The sequence below is a fragment of the Paroedura picta genome, chromosome 3, assembly GCF_049243985.1.
Source record: "Paroedura picta isolate Pp20150507F chromosome 3, Ppicta_v3.0, whole genome shotgun sequence".
Classification (NCBI taxonomy): Eukaryota; Metazoa; Chordata; class Lepidosauria; order Squamata; family Gekkonidae; genus Paroedura; species Paroedura picta.
The window spans coordinates 118,465,263-118,475,568 of record NC_135371.1 but is presented as its reverse complement, the minus strand read 5'-3'; positions in this window follow the sequence as shown (position 1 = coordinate 118,475,568).

The window sequence follows — 10,306 nt, the reverse complement described above, 5'->3', positions numbered from 1 at the left end:
GCTAGGGTGGAACCAGCCATCCACCATTTATCAACCTGAGTTTTATGCTCTTGTTTCTTGCCAAATGATTTGGCAGTAGCTCCCATCCTATGATGCATCACCACAGAAACACGGAAACACTCTTTAGAAAGAGAAGGCCAGCTGGCTGTTCTTAAGCAATATAATCCATACATCGTCTCTATACCAAGTGCCTGAACTCTTTGTGTCTGATATTACCTGCATTTCGTGACTCTGAAAACTGTTCCAATTATCGTACAACTAGATTGAAAGCCCATTTTAAAGAGGAATAAAATGGGCGCTAGGAAGCCGACGGAGTTGGTGTGGGTGGCTTTTTGGCTTGGCGGCGGGCGGCAGCATACCCGAGGCCATGGATGGGGAGGCCTGAAACCCTCCCCATTGGCTGGTGGCTCGGCCAGTTCTCCCCCCAGCGCAGGCCTTACCTCATTGATGTCAGGGCAGAGAGGAAACATTGTTGGGCCTGGTGGTTGTCAGGAGAGAGCCGAGGGGCTCGTTGTTCTTGGAGTGGCGCCACCATTGCGGCCGCCGGGTCTCCTGCTGCCAGCCGGTCCCGGCAGAGGCACTGGCGGCGCGGTTGCGGGCGGGTTGGCCGGTGCTGGCGTGGCAGTGGCCGGCAGCTGCTGGAGCCTGGGCGGGGCAGCGGGGAGGGCGAAGCTCGGCTGCTGTAGCGTGTGTCAGTGGAGGGTGGGCCGTGGCGGCGGGGCGGCGAGTGGGGAGAAGCTGCGTGGGGCGGTGGCGAGGCGGGCTGCTTGCAGCTTGAGCCAGCGCCGGGTCCTCCTGGAGACACGTCCATGTCGGTGGCAAGTGGGGAAATGGCGGATCTGGGCGGCCAGTCCAGGGCGGGCCAAGTGGCCAATAGGGAGGCGCGCTACGCGTGCTTCGCGGCTCCTGATTGGATCCCTCCGAGTTTTTATCCCGGGCGGGTCCCACCCTAACTCCTCCCCACCAGCCCTTACAGCTTTATTTAGTCTGCTGTGCCCCACACCGCGGGACGTTTAAAGATAGTCCTCATTTCTCACGATAGTAAGATCCTGCTGAAAATCATATAGCATGTCGCAACAATCTATTGAAAGGGAATTACCAGATGGTCAAGCTGACTTTTGACAGGGTCATGGCACTCATGACCATATAGCAAATCTGCGTTGGATTTTGAAAAAGGCATGGGAATATATGGATGTATGTCTATATCTGCTTTATTGACTACAAGATATCTGCTTTATTCACTACAAGAAAGCTTTTGATCACAACAAATTGTGGGAAGCCCTGCAAAATTTGGGGGTTCTAGTACATTTGCTCAAACTGATGCAGTTGCTCTACGCAAACCAAGAAGCCACTGTACGTACACCATTTGGTGACACCGACTGGTTCAAAATAGAGAAAGGAATACACCAAGGTTGTATTCTTTCCTCCTTCTTATTTAATTTGTATTCTGAGATAATTATGAGAGAGATTGAACTCAAAGAATCAAACGCTGGAATTAAGATTGGAGAAAGGAATATAAATAATCTTCAGTATGCTGTATACACCACCCTCCTGTCAGAAACTGAGGAAGGCCTGGAACAGCTGATTACAAATGTCAAAGAAGTAAGTAAGAAATTTGATCTTTTCTTAAACACTAAAAAGGCAAAAATAACTACTGCAAAAAACAGACATGTCACATTAATTGATGGTGAAGAGATCAAATGCATTCAAGAATTCATTTTTCTTGGAGCACAGATTGATTTGAGTGGCAACTGCAATATGGAAATAAAACATCGAATTGCTCTGGGTCCCTCAGCAACGATAATCTTGAACCAAACATGGAAAAGCAAGGACATAAACCTGACTACCAAATGTAGATTAGTTAGATCTATCATATTTCCAGTAGCCACAAACAGCTGTGAAAGTTGGATGATGAAAAAATCAGACAAGAGAAGAATCAATTTGTTTGAGCTCTGGTGCTGGAAAAGGCTTCTGTGGGTTCCATGGACAGCAAAAGTCACAAACAAGGAAATACTACAGTGCATAAAGTCTGATATATCATTGGTAGGTAAAATCATGAAACTCCGGCTCACTTACTTTGGTCATATCATGCAATCCAACTCAATGGAGAAAGCACTTATGCTAGGATTGTTTAGTGGAAAAAGAAAACCAGGGCGACAAAGGACACAGTGGTTGGATGCAAACAGAGTGGACACTGGCCAGAACATAAAATTGAGCTGCTCTTAATTGAGTTGAATTAGATTTTTCTTTCCAGCCAAAGGCCATTACAATACAATCATAGAGTTGGAAGGGACCTCCTGGGTCATCTAGTCCAACCCCCTGCACTGTGCAGGACATTCACAACCTTATCGCTGATCCACTGTAACCTGCCATCCCCTTAAGCCTTCACAGAATCAGCCTCTCTATCAGATGGCTATCCAGCCTATGTTTAAAAATTTCTAAAGATGGAGAACCCACCACCTCCTGAGGAAGCCTGTTAACCAATATCACAACAGTTAATATTAAATAAACTACAAAACAATTGAGCTGTGCTATATTGTGATTTACCCTGCTGAAGAGTAAGGGTAGAATAATATTTATTTATTTATTACTATTGTTTTATTTATATCCTACCACTCCTATATCATGCCTTGTGGCGGGTTATAATCATAAATATACATTAAAATAAAATCCCTATATACATCCACCCTCCAGGCAGTGAAAGTTCTCAACTACCCCTGATATACAGACCCTATGATGGCACAGTGCCTTGGGGACAATTCCAAGGGTGCCTGATGACCTGGCTAGCCAGAGTGGTGCCCAGATCTACCTGTCCTGGTCTCAACCAAAGACCTGGCAGAAGAGCTATGTCTTGGAGGCCCTGAAGAACTGAGAAAGCTCTGTCAAGCCCTGTGCTCTCCCAGGAGCTTGTTCCACCAGGTCGGGGCCAGGACTATAAAGGCCCTGGCCCTGGTTGAGGCCAGGCGAACCTCCTTTGGACTGGGGACCTCCAGCAAGTTCATACTCGCAGTGAACAGCCCCGTGGGAGCATAAGGAGATAGGCAGGCCAGCAGATATGAGGGGTAATAATAATAATAAGATAGATAGATAGATAGATAGATAGATAGATAGATAGATAGATAGATAGATAGATAGATAGATAGATAGATAGATAGATAGATAGATAGATAGATAGATAGATAGATAGATAGATAGATAGATAGATAGATAGATTTTCCTGATTTGAAAGTGCATTATCCAACAGGTGAGGAAGTGGTTAGTAGTGTGAGCCTGATTGTTTGGTTATTTTTTGTACTTTCAAACACTCTTACAATGCAAACCATAGTGTTTCATTCATGCATATTCTCTCACATCCTGGTGAAAGTTGCAGTTTCTTTCCCATTCCACATAGCTATCTTTACTGCACACTTCTAGGCAGCCAATTGCATAAACAATTAGTGAGCAAATCAGTTGGTCAACACTGAGTATTAAAAACACTGTTTTTAAATTAGTGTTCTCAGGGTTATTTAATCACATCACACAGCCTCATGGAAAGCAGAGTTCTCATCCTGTACCATTTAATTATCTGACATGACAATACATGATCTTGAGGGAGAATATATTTTACCTACTGTGCAGACACCAACATGCCTGCTAGTCAAGGAAATTAAACCCCCACTACAAGAAAAAAAGAATTTCATTGCCACAGATATACAAAAAGCTGGTCAGTAGCTGTTTTGACTCGGATGCCAACAAACTGAAGAAATCTGCAGCTCAATCATGGCTACTGAACACCATACGTTCTCCTGCCAAAAGCATTTTCTGTGAAATTCACAGTATCCCTGGGTCTAATTTGCTTTTCTACCAAAAAAGAACAATAGAAAAGAACTTGCAGGTTCTTCACACAGTCAATCACGGTCAAGGAAACTCTGTCTAGGAAAAGCAATGTATTCCCTTTAAAGTATCAGCCTTTTGTTAGAAGTCATACTAAGCCAAAATTCAAATTCTGTTTTATAATGCAGTTTGTATTAGAATATTCTTTTTTCTTTCTATAATCTATGAAATTCAATAAAATCATTTATAAAATATCAGCCTTATAAACCTGCATTGCCTACATATTTTATGAATTCAGTTTCAGCTTGTTCCCTTATAGCCTCTAGACCAGTGGTTCTCAAGCTTCCTAATGCTGTGACACTTTAATATAGTTCCTCATGTTGTAATGATCCCAAACCATAAAATTTTGCAAGGGTTCTTTCACAGAAATTAAGCCAAAACTAACCGATGGCATGAAGATCCATTGTTCATGATTGTATATAAATTGGTTTCTTCCAGTTCAGTTCTGCCTCTTGTCCCACCATGCTGATCTTGCTCTTTTCTGCTGCTCCAGACAGATGAAAGGCTGCCATGTGGATGAAATGGAAGAGGAGCTATGTCAGTCACTTTGGGAGCCCCTTGGAGAGAAGGGCTGCTCGCCCTGCCGCGACCCCTGTGAAAGGGTCATTTGACCACCAGGTTGAGAACCACAGCTCTAGACCATGGTATTAAAGCATTCACTCCAGACAGAGATTACTGGTGGCTTAGACAAACCTTTCTATACACGTTAAATAAGGCACTTTCAATGTACTTTTGCAGATGGATTTTCCTGTGAGAAACTGGAAAATCTACTTCTAAAGTGTATTATCTAATGTGTGTGGAATTACACTATAGAGCAGGGGTAGTCAAACTGTGGCCCTCCATATGTGCATGGACTACAATTCCCATGAGCCCCTGCCAGTGAATGCTGGCAGGGACTCATGGGAATTGTAGTCCATGCACATCTGGAGGGCCGCGGTTTGACTACCCCTGCTGTAGAGCTATAAAAATACATACTATATGTCAACTCCTAAGGATGTGATTTAGTATCCTCATCAGAACTTTCTGTATCCAATGACATAAGAAAGAATAAATCCAATGAAGAGCCACAACTGTCAGACACACCTTAAGTTTCATACCTATTAACAAAATGGAATAAATTGTAGTATACTGACTGCAAAATTCTATACAACAAGCAATTGACAAAATGCATGATTATCAATTTGGGAACTGAATTTGTCTCATTTTCGAAAGAAGCTAAGTCACTGATCCTTCCCTTCTTTTATTTATATATACCTTGCTTTCCTCCCCAGTGGGCATCCAGAGCAGCATACAAAGTCATTCTCTCCTCCTCCATTTTAGTCTCACAATGGTAATTTATGTTGAGGAAGACTGTTCCAAAACTGGCCAAAGAAGGGCAGAACAAAAGAAAAATTGCAGACAAAAGCAGAACATTTACTGAAGAGGAGTTATTTCCAGGTAGACATATAGCAGGATCTGTGGAGGTGGATTTTTATGGAGGAATACAGTACTTATTAAAACTATGTAAACTTATTAATCCCTGTTTCAATTCTGCTTGCAGCTGAATGTGGCAAATAATGATTAAGCAGCAAAAAAAATCATAAAACAGAATGAGTCTCTCCTCTTTGCCTAATGGAAAGTCATAGAAATATAAATGATGGAAATTATGCCATTGGGTGTCACATCTCTGCTGTGCTCAAGTTCTAGATTTTTGAGTTTGTTGCTTCACAACTTGACTTTTTCAGTTTTTTCTTGATGAATGTGATTGAATCACAGAATGTATCACAGAATTCTATGATTCACACACTGTTTGGAGATATCCAGCCAGACAGTTGGTATATTTTAAGCCTTACCCTTTTTAGAAAGTCGCTTGCCTCTAATAATAGTGTAATTAGAACTTGGCATTAATTTAGATCAGTCAGGACAAGAAGAAAAAGAGCTGTTTATATCCCATTTTTCACAAATCAATGGAGTCCGAAAGTGGCTTACAAACACTTTCCCCACTTTCTCCTCACAAGAGGTACCCTGTGAGGTAGGTGGGGCTGAGTGAGCTCTAAAAGAACTGCTCTGTGAGAACAGCCCTAAGAGAACTGTAACTAGCCCAAGCTCACCCAAGGCTGCATGTAGAGGAGTGGGAAATCAAGCCCAGTTCTCCAGATTCTACCACTAAACCACTAAACTACACAGGCTCTCAGGATACCAAAAATATGCAATCATGCGCATACTTAAACTAATTTCATTAATATTGAGTTCTCCTTTAGCTCAATCTACTTTCCCCATATGAAGCATAATTGTATAGAATTGCATTGGTCTTAAAAAAATAACTAAATATCCAAAAACATATTAGCCTTCCTCAAAGGATAGGCATTTAAATCTTCTGGTCAATCAAGTTACTTCTTTCTACACTTCCCCATTTCTGCTATATCATTATAGACTAGCAAAAAAATCCCATGGCAACCAGGAATGACACGGGCACTAGGACCCAGGGGACAATGACAGGCACAGATCTCGCTCTCTCTCCATCACAGCAGGAGCCACAGGAGGTAATCAGGGCTGTTTGTAGCAGGGAATAAGGATTTGTTTGGGTGGCACTCTCTCTCCCCCCTCCCCCTCACAGCAGGAGCCATAGCAGGTAATCAGGAATGGTTTGCGGTTTGGCAGGGCTCTCTCTGTCTCTGTGTCTCTCTCTCACATGCTGGCTCCTGCAGCATCTGACAGCAAAGTGACTAGCATCCAGGGATGGAGGGTGGGAGCTGTAGGTGCAGGACCAATCAGGGTATTAAGGGGAACAATGGATAAGGATTGTGTACAAATACACAATAGTGGCTAGTTTATTTCCCTAGCATAACATTTGCCTTTTTTTTATGGTGCCACCACTGTGCACTCTTAGTGTTTTCATTGATAGGTGGGAAATGCCCTCAAATGCCCTGGGGGGTTTATTGTGTAACTCGCCATGAGATGGCTTGCCAAGAGTGGCAGGAAACAAATCTTAACAATAACAATGACAATGACAATAACAATAACAATTGCGGCTGATTTATGGCAACTCTGTAGTGCCTTCAAGGCAAGAGACAAATGGAGGTGTTTTGTGCATAAGAAACCTGGATTTCCTTGATAGTCTCTCTTCGAAGTACTAACCAGTTTCTATCCTCCTCAGTTTGACTATTTTCAACTCATTCCTGATTCAGGATCACTTATGAAAAAGTTAAAATTCACTGGTCCCAATGAAGATCCCTCATTTTCCCTGTAAAAACTGTCAGATTAGTGGACCATTCTATTATTTATTCTTTAGCAAGTTACCGATCCCTTAATTTTTGAATTTACTCAAGAGCTAGTGAGAGTTTTGGACATAAATAATACCAACCAGATCACTTTTGCTTAATATTGTTGTCCTCAAAGAATTCCAAGAAAGTGATTGATGGGAGGGGGATATGGGAAGATCTGACAGGGTGGGGGTTTTACTTTCTCCCCGCTGAAGTCTGTTGTTAACTATTTTATGGTTTTAATGTTTATGTATTGGGGTTTTACTTTTTTAATGTAACCTGCCACAAAATTATTTTTGAGGGTGATGTGTAAAAAAAAAATTAATTAATTAATCTCTAAGATTCAGCATGATTTCACAAGAACGAATCACGTCAGATCAACCTTACCCCTTTTTTCAAGAAAGTTACAACCCTGCTGAAACAAGGGAATGTTGCGGACATAATTTATCTCGATTTCAGTAAAGCTTTTGATAAGGTTCCACATGATATTCTTGTTGACAACTTGATAAAATGCAGTATGGATCCTAATTCTATCAGGTGGATCAATAACTGGTTGACACATTGTACCCAGAGGGCGCGTGTTAATGGTTCAGTATCCTCTTGGAGAAGAGTGAAAAGTGGAATGCCCCAGGGATCTGTCCTGGGGCTTATGTTGTTCAACATATTTATAAATGATTTAAATGAGGGATTAGAGGAGGTACTTATTAAATTTGCAGATGATACTAAACTGGGAGGGGTAGCAAATATGTAAGAAGCTGAACTCCAGACTGAAGAATAAAGCTGATGGAAGCCACCTACATTCCAGAGAAGACTACAATAGTGGTGTAACTCCCATCCCCCTTGCCTTCTTGGTGAATTGCTCTTTTTTTACAGAACAAAGTTTATATCCAGCAGCATCCTTAAGATCAACAAAGTTTTATTTTGAAAAAGTGTGCGTGTGCACGAAAGGTTATACCTAGAATAAAACTTTCTTCGTCTTAAAAGTGCCACTGACTTCAAACTTTGTTCTGCTGCTTCAGACCAACACAGCTGCCCTCCTGGCTCTCTTCCTCCCCACTAATACTGAATTCCAGACACTAAGAGAAGCATAGAAATTCCTATGCAAGAGCTGCAATTGGATATGGAATCCAGGCCATGTGTTTTGCTCTGACCAAAGGCCATTTGTTTTAAACGAATTCCTCTTTTATGGGTCTTTATACTTAGACCAAAATCTTAATACCTTGCCCTCTACCTGTTGAGCTACCCCAGGGTTTTACAATAGCACTCTAACCTACCCTTAATTGTTTCAGGTTCTCGTTGTTGGAATATGCAAGATCTGAAGTATGCATGATTCTGAAAAGTATGAAAACTGTCCTGTAGGGGGCATTGGAGGAGTTTAGCATAGTTAGTTTAGGAACTTCCTGATGTTAACCAGATAATCTCCTCCAGTGTCCTGGCTGGCTTTTCCTGCTCCTTTGAGCACACCCTGCTTGTCTCCAGAATGAATGAATGGTTAGTTAGACTGTAGGATTCTCCTCTCTCTTTTTATACAAAGTTGTTTTGGTCTTCTAAATTATTTAACCATCCTGATCCTTCGCACCTTTTTGGAAATATAACTCTGCTAACACTCATAGAAGACCCTACAAAACACATGCACACACAGGCCAAAAGATTCAGGATTTAGTCCAAATGAAAAACACATTCTTATCACAGGTAATGGAAGTTTTCAGCATACAGACGACAGTAAATTCATTTAACTACAGGCAGGACATAGTAGAACTTATCTGTTGGCACAACACTTTTATTTGAAGTCTTTATATATTATGGTGATGGTGATGTCTTAATATGATGTTGTTATATGCTGATGATGTCTGAACTGCTGGAGACTCAGATTATGATGGTGTGGTGACAGCTCGATGAAAATTTCAATGGACAGTGGTAAAAAACGACATACGTACTTCATTCTGGAGATTGTTAGAAGAGGGACTGAAAATATTGTAATGCCCTTGTATAAGTCTATGGAGCAGTCTCGTTTGGAGTAATGTGTACAGTTCTGGCCACTATATCTCAAAAATGTACTGTATAGTTGGAGAAAGTATGGAAGAAGGTGATCATGATGATCAAAGGGTTGGGTCATCTTTCCTATGAGAAAAGCCTGAAGAGAGGAAAAATATCTAACAGAGGATGTAATAGAGGTTTATAAGAACTAGCACTTAGTGAACTTAGGGCAATAGGAAAAGGAAGCACCTTTTATTCAATCAGTAATTTAAGTTGTGGAATTCATTGATAGTGAATGTAGTTTTAAAGACAGATTCATGGAAGACATATCCATTTTTATGAACAAAACAGCATTTCAGAAGCACCTTCAACTGTCACCTGTTTAGACAAAAACCATTATTAGGGTGCCATTTCCCATATCAAGCAGTGGGCTAAATGGAGATTATAAAGCAATAAATACATGCACAATATCATACTCAAGCTGAAAAACAGGTCATCAGGGCTCTAGAAACCTGATCACACATAGCTAGCTGGGGGCAGTACTAGAGGTACTTTTTGACTCTTCACTCAGGTACATTTCTGAGCAGGAACTGAATAACTGCACTTTAAATCCAAAGTCAGGTGAAGGCATTGACAGCCCTACTCAGCAGAGGAATAAGCCTGAGTCCCAACTTGTACCACCAGGTTGGGTAACAGTAGCAGTCTCCTTCACACCATTAAGAATTCTCTTTGCATATGTGAAAGTAAGAGTCTCATACTAATCAAAATAAAGAAGCCCTCTCAAACTCAATTCGAAGTTGTGACTCTGGTAAAACTGAATTTCGGTAGTTTTCATCATGAGGTTACAGAGGAATCAGTGGGCTGATGATGACTCACTAATTAGGCAGATTCAAGTGGGTAGCCGTGTTGGTCTGAAACAGCACATCAAAACAAAATCAGAGTCCAGTGGCACCTTTAAGACCAACAAAGATTAATTCAAGTCTGAGGAAGAGTGCTTGCACTCGAAAGTTCACGCCTTGAATAAATCCTTGTTGGTCTTAAAGGTGCCACTTAAAGGTGCCATTTTATTTTTTGTTTTTTTAATTAGGCAGAGACAGGCTGGAGTTTACTTATCCTTTCACTACCCAGAACAGATGTTTCTTTGCAGATATAACAGCAGTGGAAGAGGAGGAGTTATTGGCTGTTCCCCACTGTCACAGCATACCATCCATTCC